The sequence below is a fragment of the Hibiscus syriacus genome, unplaced genomic scaffold (assembly GCF_006381635.1).
Source record: "Hibiscus syriacus cultivar Baekdansim isolate YM2019G1 unplaced genomic scaffold, ASM638163v2 tig00111095_pilon, whole genome shotgun sequence".
In the NCBI taxonomy this organism is placed as follows: Eukaryota; Viridiplantae; Streptophyta; class Magnoliopsida; order Malvales; family Malvaceae; genus Hibiscus; species Hibiscus syriacus.
The window spans coordinates 3,227,206-3,243,560 of NW_024062980.1; the positions used below are offsets into that span (position 1 = coordinate 3,227,206).

General features: G+C 33.2%; 1 pseudogene; it reads right to left on the reverse strand.

The window, feature by feature from the left end:
* LOC120152785 lies at window positions 1–15,608 on the reverse strand (annotated as a pseudogene).
* Window positions 15,609–16,355: the final 747 nt, after the last annotated feature.

Genomic DNA, 16,355 nt, shown 5'->3' on the forward strand with positions numbered 1-16,355 from the left:
TGTAGACCCGTATGTTTGATCTGATTGGGTTCAGCTGATAGTAGTCAAAACTGAACAGGTTTGTCCTGCCTTACAACACCTCCAACCGCTGAATTGCAACTCCGTCCCAAGCAGCCTGAAGTCGTCCCCATCTTCCTAGTCGGGGTTCCTGCAGCACCCAAGGTTTCTTAAGCATCAAGGCAACTAACGATGAATATATATATATTAATAACCATCATTCCAGCATCACAGTTGCTATATTCAATCATATCGAATGTGCTCCTTACATACGTGCAATACCATCTTAGAAACATCAATATATATATATATATATATATATATATATATATATATGTATATGTATGTATGTATGGACAAATACTTCACCTGCCCAACTCAGGCAACGAGGAACTGTCAAGATTTTACAAAAGCCATGGAATTAACAAATCCCACCTGCACCATGGAAAGGGTTTCAGTAATCAACAAAAATGAGAGGTGAAATAAGGATAAAGCTAGCGTTGCGCAAATCTCGATTTACTTTTAAAAAAAAAAATCGAATTTCGAGTCATTCCATAACCTTAAGATCATCTCTACTCTCCTCTTTCCATCCTTCCACTTTTTCACTCAACCGAGCACACCCTTAAAATTATCACTTACAAAGCAACTAATCAAGACATTGAAATAAAATTCTTCTATAACCTTAATATTTTTTAATTTGAAGTCAATCCTCAATGTTAAAAGCAATGAAGTACCAGTTCCTACAGATGTTGAGAAACTTTGAATTGACAAAAAAAAAATAGACATTTTTTTTTAGACATTATTCAATATATTTCTAATTTTCCATTAAAACTGTAATTATAAATAAAATAATCTAGTTTACAGGTTAGAATTCTAATTCCATGGAAGGACTATCTTTTAATGGATTTATTTGATGATAAATCAATAAATAAAATTATACGATTAATCTAATATATTTTGGACATGGAATAAATCTCAAAGATTAATACAAATTTTGGTTATTATGGATTTTATTAGTTCTAGGTATTTGATCAATATGCGACCAGATCCTAATCTCTTATGTATAATCATTATTTAAAAATATCTTCATGGATCTTATGTGACAACAAATACTAGTATTTCCAAAAGATGTACGTTTGAGTAGAGAGATAAATTGCATATATGAAAATGATAATTACTTCAGTGACTTCTATTTAGTACTCACAAATGCTCCAGTCTAAATGGATGATTCAATATCCCAAAAGTGCAATAGAAAACTTTGGTAAACTGTTAACCAAGGTATTGAGTAGGTGACATTAACTTACCAAAGGAATGTCATATAAAGGCAGGATGTCCTTTTTCCCAGTCTCAACTGCCCATAATCGAACACAACCATTACCAGCTCCTATGCAGCAAGGTCACTGCCTCTACATACGCTGATTGAACTGACCCAGGAATACGATGACGAACAATTATAGCCCTCAATTTTTCGATCACCATTTTCTGCATCGCATAGTATGAAGCAAATTAGATAAAAGAGGGGTCCAAGGAACAAAAATGTAACGAAGAGGTACATTTGTATGGGAGAAGATTAAAGGCAAAACAAAAAAGAAACTGAAAGAATCTTTATTAAGGAACAAAAATGTAACAAAAAAGGTGTCCAAGGACCGCACTACTAAGCCCACTTCAAGCAAGGCTTAGGGTAAGATATGTCAAGCTTGATTCTTCCCCCAAAGGTATTACTTTATTAAACAAATCAGATATTTTGTTTTAACCAAAGTTTAATATTTACAAAAATTATTAAAATAATCATTAGAAGTATTTTTAAAATATTTAAAAATTAAAACGTACATATATGAGTGGCCGGGTTAGGCTTTGAAGTTCCATAAGACACTCAGAAAAAGAAGGAATAAATTTCCAATTTATCATGTTATAATAAAATGATTATATCGGCATTAGCCCTAGTCAGGTTAAAAGCAAACATCAATTATAACGTGCACAAAAACAGGCACAACTGAGAGACTCTCACTGAGATTCTCAGAGGCTAACCTGTAGGCACCAGATAGCAAGGAACAATATAAGTCGAGCAAAATAACTTTAAGCAACCATTTGACAGCATTAAAGAAATTTGACATGCACACACACACATATACAATTAAAAACACTAATCAATCATCTTATCATAAATAATTACTTCAAAACTACTCACGGTGGGATTAAAAGATAACACAAATATATATATATTTGCACAATAATCGAAATGGATGAACAATTGGGCAAACTAAAATATTTTTTATTACCTAAACCATTAGCAGGGATCTTTTCACTGCCATTTTGTTCAACATTTTGGCCTGCAAGCAGAAGAGCATGAGCATTCTTCACAACATATACAGGTTTCTTTCTTAATACATTCCAAAGTTGAATGCTCCCACCATCAGAACCGGATAAGAATTCATCATTGTTAATAAAGAAGCAGCACTCCAAAGATGTTGGTGGAGGACGAAAAACCAATCGAGACTGATCCAGAACCTATTTACCATGGTTCAGAAGAGATGACTATCAGATATGGAGAAGTAAAGCAATAACCTAGCATCCATCCAGACTACAGTCAAATGCCAGAAAGTCTACGAGCAGTTCAAGACAAATACACAGAATACGAGAGATGGAGGGGTCATAGGGTATGAATATTAGAAGACATCCAACAATTTTTATTGTAATGTAAACACAAGTGAAATTTCGGTACAAGCGTTACTCCAACTCACATCACATTGTTATTTTTGTTCATAATTGTCTACTTGGATAATGATCTAAAAACTTCAAAATTATGTTTACCTTAAACAACATCATACATCGATCACGTCCACAGTCAATACTTGTTCTTTCCTTAGGCAATCAAGAGTCAATACTTCACTTTCATGACCACATATTGTGTCAATGTAAGCTCGGTCCTACATGTTCCAATACTAGATTGTTCGATCAAAAGATCCAGAAAAAAGATATGTGGTACCTTGCCGAAAACTTAAACAAGACAGGCTTCTGATGACCTGAGAATGCCTGCCGAGAACAAATGAAAGACCAAATGAGAAAATTGTACTGTTCATTTTTGGAAAACAGGATCGGGTTAAATTGCTGAGATGCACTGATTAATATCTAAACCAGAAGCAAAAATGTTATTTTTCCTGTTCTTTTTCATTTACTTCTGGGGTTATTTCTCAGAAAAAATGGTATACAACATCATCTAGCATATCTGCCATGTTTGATAAATATGGCAAAATTACCTGTAAATGTTGTCTTGTACGAGTATCCCATAGATGAACATGGCGGTCTAAGCCTCCACTTGCCAAATATCGGCCATCCGAACTAACAGCCAATGCTAAAACACTTTTACTATTCTTTTTAAATTGACCTTGTGGATCCTTGGCCCCATGACTTTTAAGGATATCTTCACTAGGCCATTGGTACCTTTCGGTTTTCCCACTCTCTACATCCCACTGTAAAATAGTACAGTCCTTGGATGCCGAGAACCCCTTCAAGTCATCATCCGAGAGAGATACATCAGTAACAGATTGTCGATGCTTTAATCAAGACTTTAAATCCATCAGCAGTTTCCGGTTTTTTAACACTGAGTTGAGTAATTCAACAATTTAAGCATCTAAAACAACAATCTCTCAATGACAACAAAAATAGGGGTGAACAAAACTCGAATCGAGTAAATAACACAACTTTTTCGACTCGACTAAAAAAAACTTGACTCGAATTGACTTCGAGTTATAATTTAATAAACTCGACTTGAAAAAAATTCAAATTCGATTCGAGTTACGAAATAGAACTCAAATAACTCAAAATTTTTAGTCATTAGTAAGTATGATATATGTATAAATATATGTATTATATATGGTTAGAGAAAACAGTCTAAATTGGTTCAAATAGTATCATAATGTTATAAATATATATAATTAAATTTTAACAGAAACTCTAATACTTTGGGTCGAAATTTTGTTGGCTCAACTCGACTGGAATACTAATTCCTACCTACGACATCTTCACAGTTTAAACATATGAAAAAAGAATTATATTGTACCTGAAAGCAATGACTCTCCTAATCCTACCACTCTCCTCAAGCTGCTACTGCTGCAAAATATTGGCCACGAGTGAAACCCTGGCTTCTTCCTCTTCCATTTCCCCGTCCTCATCCTTGTCTTCTTTCTCCTTCCTCGCTATTGCCCAAATTTTATCCAAAAGCTCAGTGGCCACCCTTTTCCGAATCTCACCACGGGTCTCCTCAATCTTGTCCTCATCCCGCTCTCCGCCGCTTGCATCGGAGGGCCTCCTTTTGGGGCCGACGACCCCCGCTCCTTTTCATTATTGCTCTTCATTCTTCAACAATCAGTGATGAAGGAAACAAAATGAATAAATAAATAAATAAATGAAGTGATAAATCCCAAGGAGAAGCAAGGGTTTAAGACTATGGTTTTTCTGTGAGAGAGATGGTTTTATGTGATCTAAATACGGGTCTGGTTTCGGCTGTGATTAAAATTTTGGATAATAACTGAAGCCACAAAAATTATGAAAAAATAAGATCAATATATAGAGATAACAATTTTACCCAAAATCGATCTATTTTGATTTGATCTAATTTGATAAAAATAAATAAATTCGATTAAGTTTGATTTTATACAAGAGTAAGGTCGGATTTAGTTTAGGTATAAAATGAAAAACATTTGATTTGATTTGAGGATAATAATGTAATTTGTTTTTATATATTAATAGATAATTGTTATAATATTCATTCTCTATTTCTTTAAAATTAGGCTCTTATTTTATATCGGGTCGTATTTATATTCTAAAAATTCGAATTAGTTCAAATTCGGGTAAAAAAATATAATCTTTGAGCCAAATCAAATCGGATGGAGAATATATATTTGGTTAGATCAGATTCAAGTGAATGATATTTTGAGTTAGATCGCCAAAAACTCGATTAAACCCAATTCATTGTCATCTCTATCAATATTACATTTGACTTAAGTTTTAATTGTTTAAAATACATTTTTTATTAGTCTAGTAAATATAAGGGATAATATTTATTTAAGAGTAAATTACAAATTTGGTAAATGAATTTTATTCTCTTTCCTATTTCACTCACTGTATTTTAAATATTTTCAATTTCATCACTGAACTTAATATAATTGATTTTCTTGGTCATTCAACCGTTAAATAGTTAACGCGTTAAAATGGGTTGTTATATAGATGCAAAACAAAGTCGTTTTGGGGATTTTTTTTAAATGACATCATTTTTAAAGTAGTTAACTAGTTAACGACAGAGTGACCAAAATAAAAGAGAGAGTAATGTTCAGGAAAAATACTTAATGTACTAAGTTCAATGAGGAAATTTAAAACTTTCAAAGTTCAATGAGCAAAATAGGAAAGAGAATAAAGTTCAGTGATGAAATTTGTAATTTACCCTTTTTTTTTAAAGATAACACTAAATCAATTGAGATTTACACTCATACTTCTAACATTCCTAATGCTTGAACTTCTTTTGTAACACCCAAAAATCTGGGCTAGTAGTTTCGGGTTTACCCAAGAGGGTTGTGGACCTCATAAATTTTATAATTTAAGTCGTTGGGTCAAGTTGGACTTAATTAGGGTGGAATTGAGCCCAATTATCCATAAAAGGGGGTTTTTTAAATTGTAGAAAAATAAGAAATGACCAAGTGTGCAATTTCACCATTTTCAAAAAAATGAAAGCTTATTAACTCTTCCATCTCATTCTTCTCTTCATTTCTTCCTCCTTTCTCATTTTCATCTCCTTCTTCCTCTCCAAATTCCATAACACAAAGGTAAGTTCTTTAGCCCTTTTACATGCTTTAAATTCGTCCATAATCTGTAACATCCCAAATTACGGGTTAGTGACTAATTGTAAAATTTCAAAATTTGGTAATCAAAGTAGAATAGTTGAATAGTTCAATGATTTATTTGGGAATATTTCCGGAAAGTTGTTAGTAATTATCCAATGAATTAAAGGGTAAATGGTCAATTGACAAGGAAATATATTTTTTATCCCCTTTAAGAGGTGATATACACGTGGGGGGGAGAGTAAGATGAAAACATTTCATCTTCTTCTTCCTTTCTTCTTCTCCAACCGTGAAAGCTAGGCAAAGGTAAGAGTTTCTTTGTTTCTTGATTATTTGTTGAATTAAAGGTTGGGTTTTGATCATTAGATGATAACTAAGCTTAAGGAAAGCTTAAGTTATCTTAAAATCAAAAGATAAATTAGTTATGAAATATTAAAGAAAATGGGTTTTGAAGTGAAATTTTGAATAAGAATGTTTAAATGAATTTGGAGGATGAATTTGACTTGTCATATATGAGAATGAGAAGTTAAAAGTGTTAGAATTAAGTTTGGATAACATGGAAAATTTGGTATGATTATTGATTTCTATATGGAGAATAGAATTTTGAGGTTTAAGATGAAATAAATGGATATAAATTAGTTTAAGTATGTATATTTGAGTTAAGAATATGAAAGGGAATGAAACATGAAGAATTTAAGTTGATATAGTGAATTTTGGTGCATGAACAGTAATTTCTGGGCTTGAACGAAAAATTCCAGATTATGCAGGGGGTACAGATTCCCCCTGGGGGTATCGATTCCCCCTAAAGAAAAAATGGAAATTTGGTTCATTAAACCGACTTAAGTTATTAACATCAAGTTTAAGGTTTAGGCTTCTGATAATTGTTTTGAAATGTTATATTTATGTAGATATGGAGCCTAAACAAGTTCCGGAATAATCAAAGAATTAGGATTGAATCAAAGTAAGGCTAAGGTGAGTGCAATTTATTTTGTACTTAGGTTCTTGAAGAAACATTGGCTTGCGATGAGCCAGTGATGGAGTTACTATGGTAAGAAGTAACTTTTAAAATGTTATGTGATTATTATGTGTGTATTAGTATATAGAAATGGATATATATATTCTTATATGTTACATGATTTACATGTTTACGTGAAAATGCACTAGTGATATATGTGATGTATTGGAAACATATGAGAACAAGAGATGGCATAATTTGTATGATGTATGAATTCATGAGTAAAGACATATATGAATATAATTTGTATGCATTATATATCATGTGAACCTAAGAGGATAGAGCATGTTATATGATATGAGATTAAGTGATGAAACATAGATGATATATATCTGATGATATAAAAATAAGACATGAATCAAATGATATATATGTTTATGTGAATCCATGCAAAGTGATACGAGCTATGTGACATATGAATATGACATGAATTACATGAAAGTAAACTACGTGATTATATGCACATGTGATATGTGACAGAACAGAAGAAATATATGATTATAAGAGCAATGATATGAATTATAATGAATGTGCCCATGTTATGTGATATGAGAGCTAGTGGTATAGTTGGCATGCCAAGAGTCGAGGGTTTACTTATGTTCTTCGGGATATATGGACAATATTACCTATGTCTTTCGGGACATATGGATAGTATACCTATGTTCTAAGAAACATATGGACAGTTTACCTAGGTTCTTCGGGACCTATGGACAGTTGTCGAGGTTCTTTATGACCTCTGGATAGGTCCTTCGGGACATTTATACGAGATGTGGTGACAACATAGTGGTGCACAACCTCAATGTACTCACATACCTTCAGTTCTCACCAGTGTACCATGGGCTAATAAAGAATAATATCAAATACAATATATATGATGTACATGATTGTTTTTATGATACGAAATGTGTTATATGAATTATACGATGTTTTGTATGTTTTATTATGAAATGATATATGTGTTCCATGATGTATATGGAAATGTTCAACATATGCTTATATGATAAAAAGGAATTAGTGATAATGATATGATTACTGATAAATATGTTCATGATAAATGTATATGTGTGCATTGGTTATACAATGGGAGATATGCTTTTATATGATATGATAGCATTTGCAGATGTATTCCTTTTGTTTATATGAAATGGTATATAGTTATACTATATGTTTTATATGCCTCACTAAGTCATCGACTTAGCGTGTGATTGTTTCACACGTAGGTTTGGAAAGCGAAAAGAGAAGTAAAGAGGAACAAGATAGGTCAGTTCTCCTTACCAAAGATCATATCAGAAATGTAGATCGAATTACATGTATTTTGTTAGAAAGAATTTAGTTGGCATGTAATAAAAAGGATTTGTATTAGATACGCTCAGATCGAGTTTTGGAAATGTTTTAAACGTATATATGTAAATGGTAAATGTATAATGATGAAACCTTGGATTTTTATGAATTTATAAGTATTTTACGGAAGTACTGTAGCAGTATTGTAGCAGGGTATCGGTTCCCTGTAGCAGGGGAATCAGTTCCCCTATGACAATCTGGAAAAGTTTAACATTCGGGTACTATAGCAGTGTACTGTTCACGGTATTGTTCATACCGTATTTTACTGTTCATGAATATGTTTTTGCCTCAAAATTTTATAACAAACACAATTCAACAATATATGATCGTATTTTCTTAATATCAGTTCAAATGTTTTGATATTTTGTAAGAATATCATTTTTAAAAGTCAATGTGACATCTCGGACTCGTATTCAGGTCGGATACAGGTTGGGGTATTACATAATCCCTCTAGCATCAGTGTTTTAAAGATTCAAAGTATGGGTCCTTTGTAGCTAAGAGAAATGTGGGGGTTTTCATCCAAATCTTAGAGGAATGAAGTATGGCTAAGAAGGGAGTTTTATTTCGGGATTCAAACACCAAGGTAGTGGATTTCTAGTCCTTTTGAGTGTTAAGGTTTTTGTAAGTATAAAGATTTTCTAGGATTTGAGTATTTAAACATTTTAGGGTTTATATTTAATTTCATGATCAAATGATGTTCTAGAGGTTAAGAAGAGTTTTTATAGCACATTATTAGGAACTAGACTAAGACATATAAGATGCTTTTAGGTGTTTTTTGAGGCTAAACAAATCATTTTTGGGTACGAGTATTGATACTTGATGAACATTAGTTATAATAGTTGAATTAGTGCAAATTTTAGGGTTTTTTTAGCATGGAGTATCGATACTGCCCCTAAAGTATTGGTACTCATTGTTACAATATTGATATTGGGCCTAGTTTTAAGAAACAAAATGCATTTTTTGGTACCAATATTCATAGGGGTACTAATACTTGACCCTAGTGTATCGATGCTACAAGTATTGATACTACTGACTTTAGATAGTTAGTTTTGACCTTTTTAAGGTTTGTAAGAGCTAAAAAGGATATGTAATAGTGGAAATTAGTATATGATGAATACACTCTTAGGAGTGGGTTACAACTGAAGTAACCATAGTAGGCGTAATGCATTCAAGTTTTTTCAGTCGAGCATGTAACGAGTATATAAGAATGAAAGATCATTTCTTAGGATATAACGATAAAGGGTTTGACAAATTTATCAGATTATGAGATAGCAAAGTTTTGAACTGTAAGAATGTCAGCGAACGGTGGACGTACAAGCATCCTTCTAATTCGAGCGTGAATTGGAGGAAATTGTAATGAGAACGACTAGAGTGTTGCTACTCAGAGTTGAACCCAAGTCAGGTATCAGGCTAGTGATTAGTACAGCTAGTGAACAGTAACCACAAATATCATCGTAGAATCATAAAACGTATAGAGACTTCCTTAGAGATAGAGAATGACTAAAATATCCTTAAGTAACAAACGAACAGAATATAACAGCTTAATAACTAATAGTAACAATAGATTAATAAATACTTGTATAATGTTCAAGACGAGACAGTAGAGTAACGATAATAATATCTATGATCATATTATATGAACCATATAAGATAAGATTACATAAAACCATCCTTTGTGTGACACTTGAGAAACAGCCAGGACACTCGAGTTACTTTAGTAGTATGATGATTGTCTTGCATGTCTTGTATGTCTTATTTGTTAGATTATCCGGATTTTAAGCTCAGCTAGTGCGCAAGGCACTTCTTTTTCTAACTCGGCGTAAATGCCCCAAGACTCGATGGAGTAAGTTAGCCGAGTGAATGTTTATAATGTAGAAATTCCAGAGCTTACCCTAGGTAGGCTAGAGTGTGTGTCTCTGAGATGTATCGAAACCCTCCGACCACACCGTGATACCTACCCTTGTTTGTGTGTTTGATGTAGGTAGACTATAGGGGTATGCGCCTCTGAGATATAACGAAAACCTTCAACCACACCATGATGTCTACCATTTTCTGTGTGTCGCATAATAATGCATAGTAGAGTTAACGTTGCATTCAGATAATATACATGATTTAGTGTCGTATTTAGATAATGCAAATCGGTAATAGTCAATATGGGTATAGAGAAAATAGAGGTGTACTCATGGAGAGGCCCTTAGTAGAGGAATATGAGAAGCATGAGACTCTTAATTCAACAATGGAATAGTTAAACCTTAAGTAGGTAGCACTTGATTTGGATCATGCATTACCTAGTACTTAATACCACATCTTTAGCATGCTTATGTTTATGAAACTCTTAATACTACTCTAGATTAGAGATTATACAATTGGGCTTTGTAAGCTCAACGTTCGGATGTTTTCCATTCGCAGGTTGTTAGCTTGGTAAATTCGTAGAGTACCGCCGCAATAGGACTTCTAGCATATCCTTTAGAATATTGTATTGTAGCATTAGTGGGCGTATGTATTCGTAGGACCTTACTCATGTATTCATATTTATATGAAAGAGTTTGTAATATTTTGATTTAAACTGTATGTCACAGAGCTCCAGTTTATAAAATGTTTTAATAAATATTTTGTATATTGTATGATATCATTGAGTAAGTTTTAAAAGAAAATGAAGATGTTTTAATAAATCATGAGTTATATTGGCATCCAATGTGGCACTTTAGGCCCATTTGGGTTTATAGTGTTACATTTAGTGGTACCAAAATGTCAGTTTGAGTCAGTCTTGAGACCTAGTTGTCAGTTTTAGTAAAGTGTCAGTGAATACATGCCCCTAGGTACTGAAAGTACTTGTATAAGTTTGAAAATCGTGATAATACTTTTTTCTTAATCTATGTTGTAGAACTTTACGATGGTCGATAGTTTCAAGCGTGACCTCGAGGATAGGATGGAGAGTGAAGTCTTTAATCTCTTTAGTGTCAGCGATGAGTTCTTGCTTATAGCAGAGGACTATAGGGTCCCTATAGTGTAAGAGTAGCAGAGGTGACATTCTTCAAAGTTTTAACCTCCACTCATAGAGAGATTTTAGACGTTATTCTTAGGGCAGGTCGTTTAGATAGCTGATAGAGTCCCCAATAGAAAGACTGAGGAAATACAAGACAACTAACTTCTATGGTTCATGCATTGATGATTTGATTTCGCTTGATCAGTGGTTAAGGGAGACCATGAGGTCATCGAGGCAGCTTCACCTTACCTAAAGGGTAAGTTAGAGTGTGTTGCCGCTTTGTTTAAGGGTGATGCTATTGACTAGTGGAAGACTATAGAGATGGCTTTACAACCAGAGGTGCCTACATGGGATCATTTCCTAAATGAGTTTAGAGAAAAATATATCAGCGAGGCATACATAGATGGGTTAAGAATGCAGTTATCTCAGCTAGTTTAGGGAAGTCGCTCAGTGTACAAGTAAGAGGGAGAATTTCTTCGGTTGAGTCACTATGCTTATGAGTTAGTTGTGATAGAGTCCTTGGGGTACAAGAGATTTCTAGAGGGGCTTCACATAGATATCCATGAGCAATTGGTGGTAGATCCACCTAGAGTGTTTTTAGAGTTGACGACTCGCCAAGGCTGTCGAGATAGAGCATGATAATAGGAAGAGTTTATTAGGAAAATCAAACAATTCAAGTATAAGAGCTTAGGTAACAGTGGATCGATCTCATTTGTTGGAAAACATGACTAAAGGTTTGCGTGAGCGGAGAAGAGTAGCGTCAGCTTTGTCGCTCTAGTTGAGTTAGAGGTCAGACGTAGAGACTCGTAGGAAACTGTCAGCTTCACCATTTATGGCAAACCCTAGAGGCTCTAATAGAGTTTTGAGGTATCCAAAGTGTGAGCATTATGGAAAATGTCATCAAAGAATATTCTTTAAGCTTTCTAGGAAGTGTTATAGATGCGAATTCTTAATGTATATGGTAAGGTATTACCCTAGTTTGGGTAATGATATTTCAATTCGGTTGAAGGAAGCGGTCTTAGTAGTTCAGCATGGCCGAGAGCCTACTCAGGTGTTAGCTCGACGACCAGGTAAGAGAGCATAGGAGTTAATCAACATAACACCAATCTGAGTAGATTCTCTGCCAGATCTCACCCTAGGTAGGCTAGAATGGTGTATGTCTCTGAGATGTATCGAAACCCTTTGGTCACACCATGATATATACCCTTGTTCATGTGTTTGATGTTGGTAGACTAGAGGGGTGTATGTCTTTGAGATGCAGTGAAACCCTTCGACCATACCATGATGTCTACTCTTGTTTATGTGTTTGATGTTTGCTTGTCGCATGATAATTCATAGTAGAGTCAGCGTTGCATTCAGATAATGCATATGAGTTAGTGCCATATTTAGGTAATGCAAAGCAGTAACAGTCAGTGTGGGTATTGACCAGATAGATGTGTATTCATAGCAAGGCCCTTATCTAAGGATTATGGGAAAGCATGAGACTCCTAATTCAGCAATAGAATTGTGAAACCTTAAGTAGGTAGCACTTGATTAGGATCATGCATGTATCTACTATTTAATACCATATTTTTAGCATGCTTATGTTTATGAAACTCTTAACGATGGTCTAGATTAGCGATTATACTACTGGGCTTTGTAAGCCCAGTGTTTGAATGTTTTTTGTTCGCAGTTGTTAGCTTGGGCAGTTAATGGATCACCATCGCAGTAGGAATTCCAGAGTCTCCTTCAGAATACTGTATTGTAGCTTAGTGGGCATTATGTATTCAAAGAACCTTACTCATGTATTAAAATTTATAAGAAAGAGTTTGAAATGTTTTGATTTAAACTGTGTGTCATGGAGCTCCAGTTTATAAAATGTTTTAATAACTGTTTTGTTTGTTGTATGATACCATTGAGTAAGTTTTAAAATAAAATGGATGGATTTTCATAAATCAGGGGATGTTTCGGCTGCCCAATGTGACACTTTAGGCCCATTCAGGTTTAAGGTGTTACATCTTTACTATCAAGTTCATTTTATTTGTGTAAAATACTTAATATATTATGTTATTAACCATGAATAATTGATTTTTCTATTCTATTTGTTTGTCTATAACTCAAAACCTTATCCCCATTAGAAAAATACATAATGTCAAAAATAACCCCCAATATTTTTCAAAATGGTCATTTTGATCCATATTTTTTTTGGAGCATTTTGACTCCAAACGTTTCACTTTGGGGGGGAAAGCCCCATTCTATAGATGAAAACCATTAGTTAACAAATAATTCTCCAAAATATGGGTCTTTTTAACCTAAAATGAAACATTGAAGACTAAAATGCTCTAAAAAATAATAAAGGCCAAAGAGATTATTCTTTTAAATGTTAGGGGTCTTTTTCCCTAAAATAAAATGTTAAGGGCCAAAATACTCCAAAAATATAATAGGAGACAAAAATAACCATTTTTATAAATTTCAGGGCTAATTTTCATATTATGCCTAGAAAAAATACTGACTTTCAAACACGAAACTATTAAGGGTTTGATTCTCAAAATTTTAGTTCAATTGTTTAAAAAATATCTATTAATTTTAAAGACATACAATTAAGCCCTAATAATATTATTTTTTAATTACTTTTAAGTCTTTATAAATTCTAAAATTATTCAAAATAAGTTATCAATCTTATTTCTTTTACTTAAATACTTATTGATAGCTCTTACAAACAACCGAAATATGCCAAGAGCAGGTGAATTAGCCTTTTAAAAACTTAGCAATTGAAAAATATAACTTTTTGCACAACAATTTAGAGTGGTTAGACATCTAAATAAAGTCTACATCCACTACCTTAGCCTCCACACTAAAGATTTCTCAAATCCACTATATTTGTTTACCTTTAAGGACAATATGTAACCTTACAAACTCTTCAAAGTTTATTCCCCAAACCCTTGAATACACATTCTCCCAAAGAGTAATTACAAATTTAGCAAACTAAAGAAAAACCTCACAAAGACAAATAAGTTTGCACAATTTAAACACTCACCCAATGTACACTTGAGAAAAATAAACAATTTAGCTCACAACTGTGTTTACAACAATGAATTTGATAAATTAAGGACAAAACAAAACTTTGATGTTGGTAGGTTGGTTCAATATGATTCTTGTTGAACTTGGGAAGCTTTGACCTTCAATTTATACATTTTCCATTGATTCTAGCTATTTGGAGCCATTGGGGATCACTATAGTCGTTCCCTACAACCAAAAACAATATTTAATGCACAAGTGATTGATCCTTTGATGATAGGGATCAACCATTTTTCAAATAATTCGACCGTTGCAAGAAAGGGATCAATCCCTTAAGGGAAGGGATCGATCATTTTCATCGAGGGATCAATCCTTTTGGTAAAGAGATCGATCCTTTTCCTCTAGGGATCGATCCCAAACTCACTGGAATCCAAGGGATCGATTCTTTGGTCAAAGGGATCGATCCTTTTATTAAGGGATTGATCCTTTGAGCCAAAAATGCTAGGAAAATTAACTTTAAAGCGCGGAAATGATCGAATATGTTTTTTAAAAGGTTTGACTAAGTTGGAAAACATTTAAAACATATTTTTCAAGTTAATTTGGACTTTGAATTATTTTTTATAAATTTTTGACAAATTCAATTAAGTCCAAAATCAATTTTGCAATTTAATGTTATATCAAAATCTTAATTCAACAATCTTTCCCTTTTTGATATAACAAAACCTTTTGAAAAAATTGTTTTTGAAAAATACTACCTCTTTGAAAAATAATAAAATAATTTGAGAATTTGTGAAAAAATTAAGCTTCAATTTTAATTTTGAAAAATCATTTTTTATTTTATACTTACTTCTCCCCATTTTCGTTATATCAAAAATAATTCAACAATGTTAGTATCATATAACAATGGAGATAAAGTAATTAAAATAAGCTAGAATCAACAATAAGAATATTAAGGTACTAAAAACATGAATATCCCAAAATATCAAATTCATATAAGTTCAAATATCCATAAAAAATCAAACAAATATCAAATCAATATAGGTTTATAAAACCAATCATCAAAATTCAAATATACAAAATGTAGCAAAGCCTAAAGATGCGATAAAAATGATATGATATGCATGATCTAAGATGGTGATGAAGGAGGGAATGAAAATTCGTCAAGCTAACACCGGATCGCTCGAACCTCCTCAATCATAGCATCTTGAAGACGCTATATCGCGTCAAAGAGGGAGTCCACGTGGGCTCAGAGAGAGCCAATAGACTGAAGCATCCTCTCCTCAAAAGCTTGAAACAAATTTGTGGCAGTTGTCAGGTCTACATGAGCCGCTCTCTCAGGTTCCTCACCAACGTCATCATCACATGTGTCATACATATGTTCATCTCTATTGTGCTTATCCTTCATGTGCTTTCTGTGGCGACTACAGACCCAATACATAGGTATATCCTATAGAAAAGGTTCGGTCGAGCCTTTGATTTGATAACTCTTACGATGTTGTGGAAGATTATATTCACAAAGTGAAACTTGCAATTTTGTTGGATGCAAAACTTCCATCAATAGTTATTTTCACGAACGGTGGAGATTTTATGCATGAGCATGGATGCAATGAGAGATAATAAGATGGAACAATCGTTCTTTCAGGGAGAAAAGGGTGGCTCTATTGTTTATAAGGCGCATCATGGGAGGAAAAGGGCCTTTTTCATTATCATCACTAGTAAGGGGGAGGTTAAAAGATTGGGCGATGAAATCAACGGTAATAGTGAATGTCTCACTTATAATATATGAAACAATGGTTCGAAAGATAGTACCATCACGATAAGTGGATGACACATGAGAATTTGAGTAAAAGGCTCGAACCAATTAATGATAAGTAGGGCCATGAAAGTTGAGAAAAGTGAAAAGTTTTATATCCTTTAAATTTTGCTCGTAAGGAAAACCCAAATTTCTTAAAAATTTAAAATCATTTTTTTGGGTTTCCTTGATAGGTCGATATGTAAAAAAAGAGTCAAAACACTCACAAGTTTTGGTTAATTTGAAATATTGGTCAATCCAAGAGTAAATTCTAGGATTGCTCAAAGATGTCCCCTTTGAAGCCATTATTTTTCTATTAGACATTTAAAAAAAATATGAAAATTAAGTTTGAGCCAAAAGAGATGTTTAAAAGATGTTAAAAATTATTTTAAG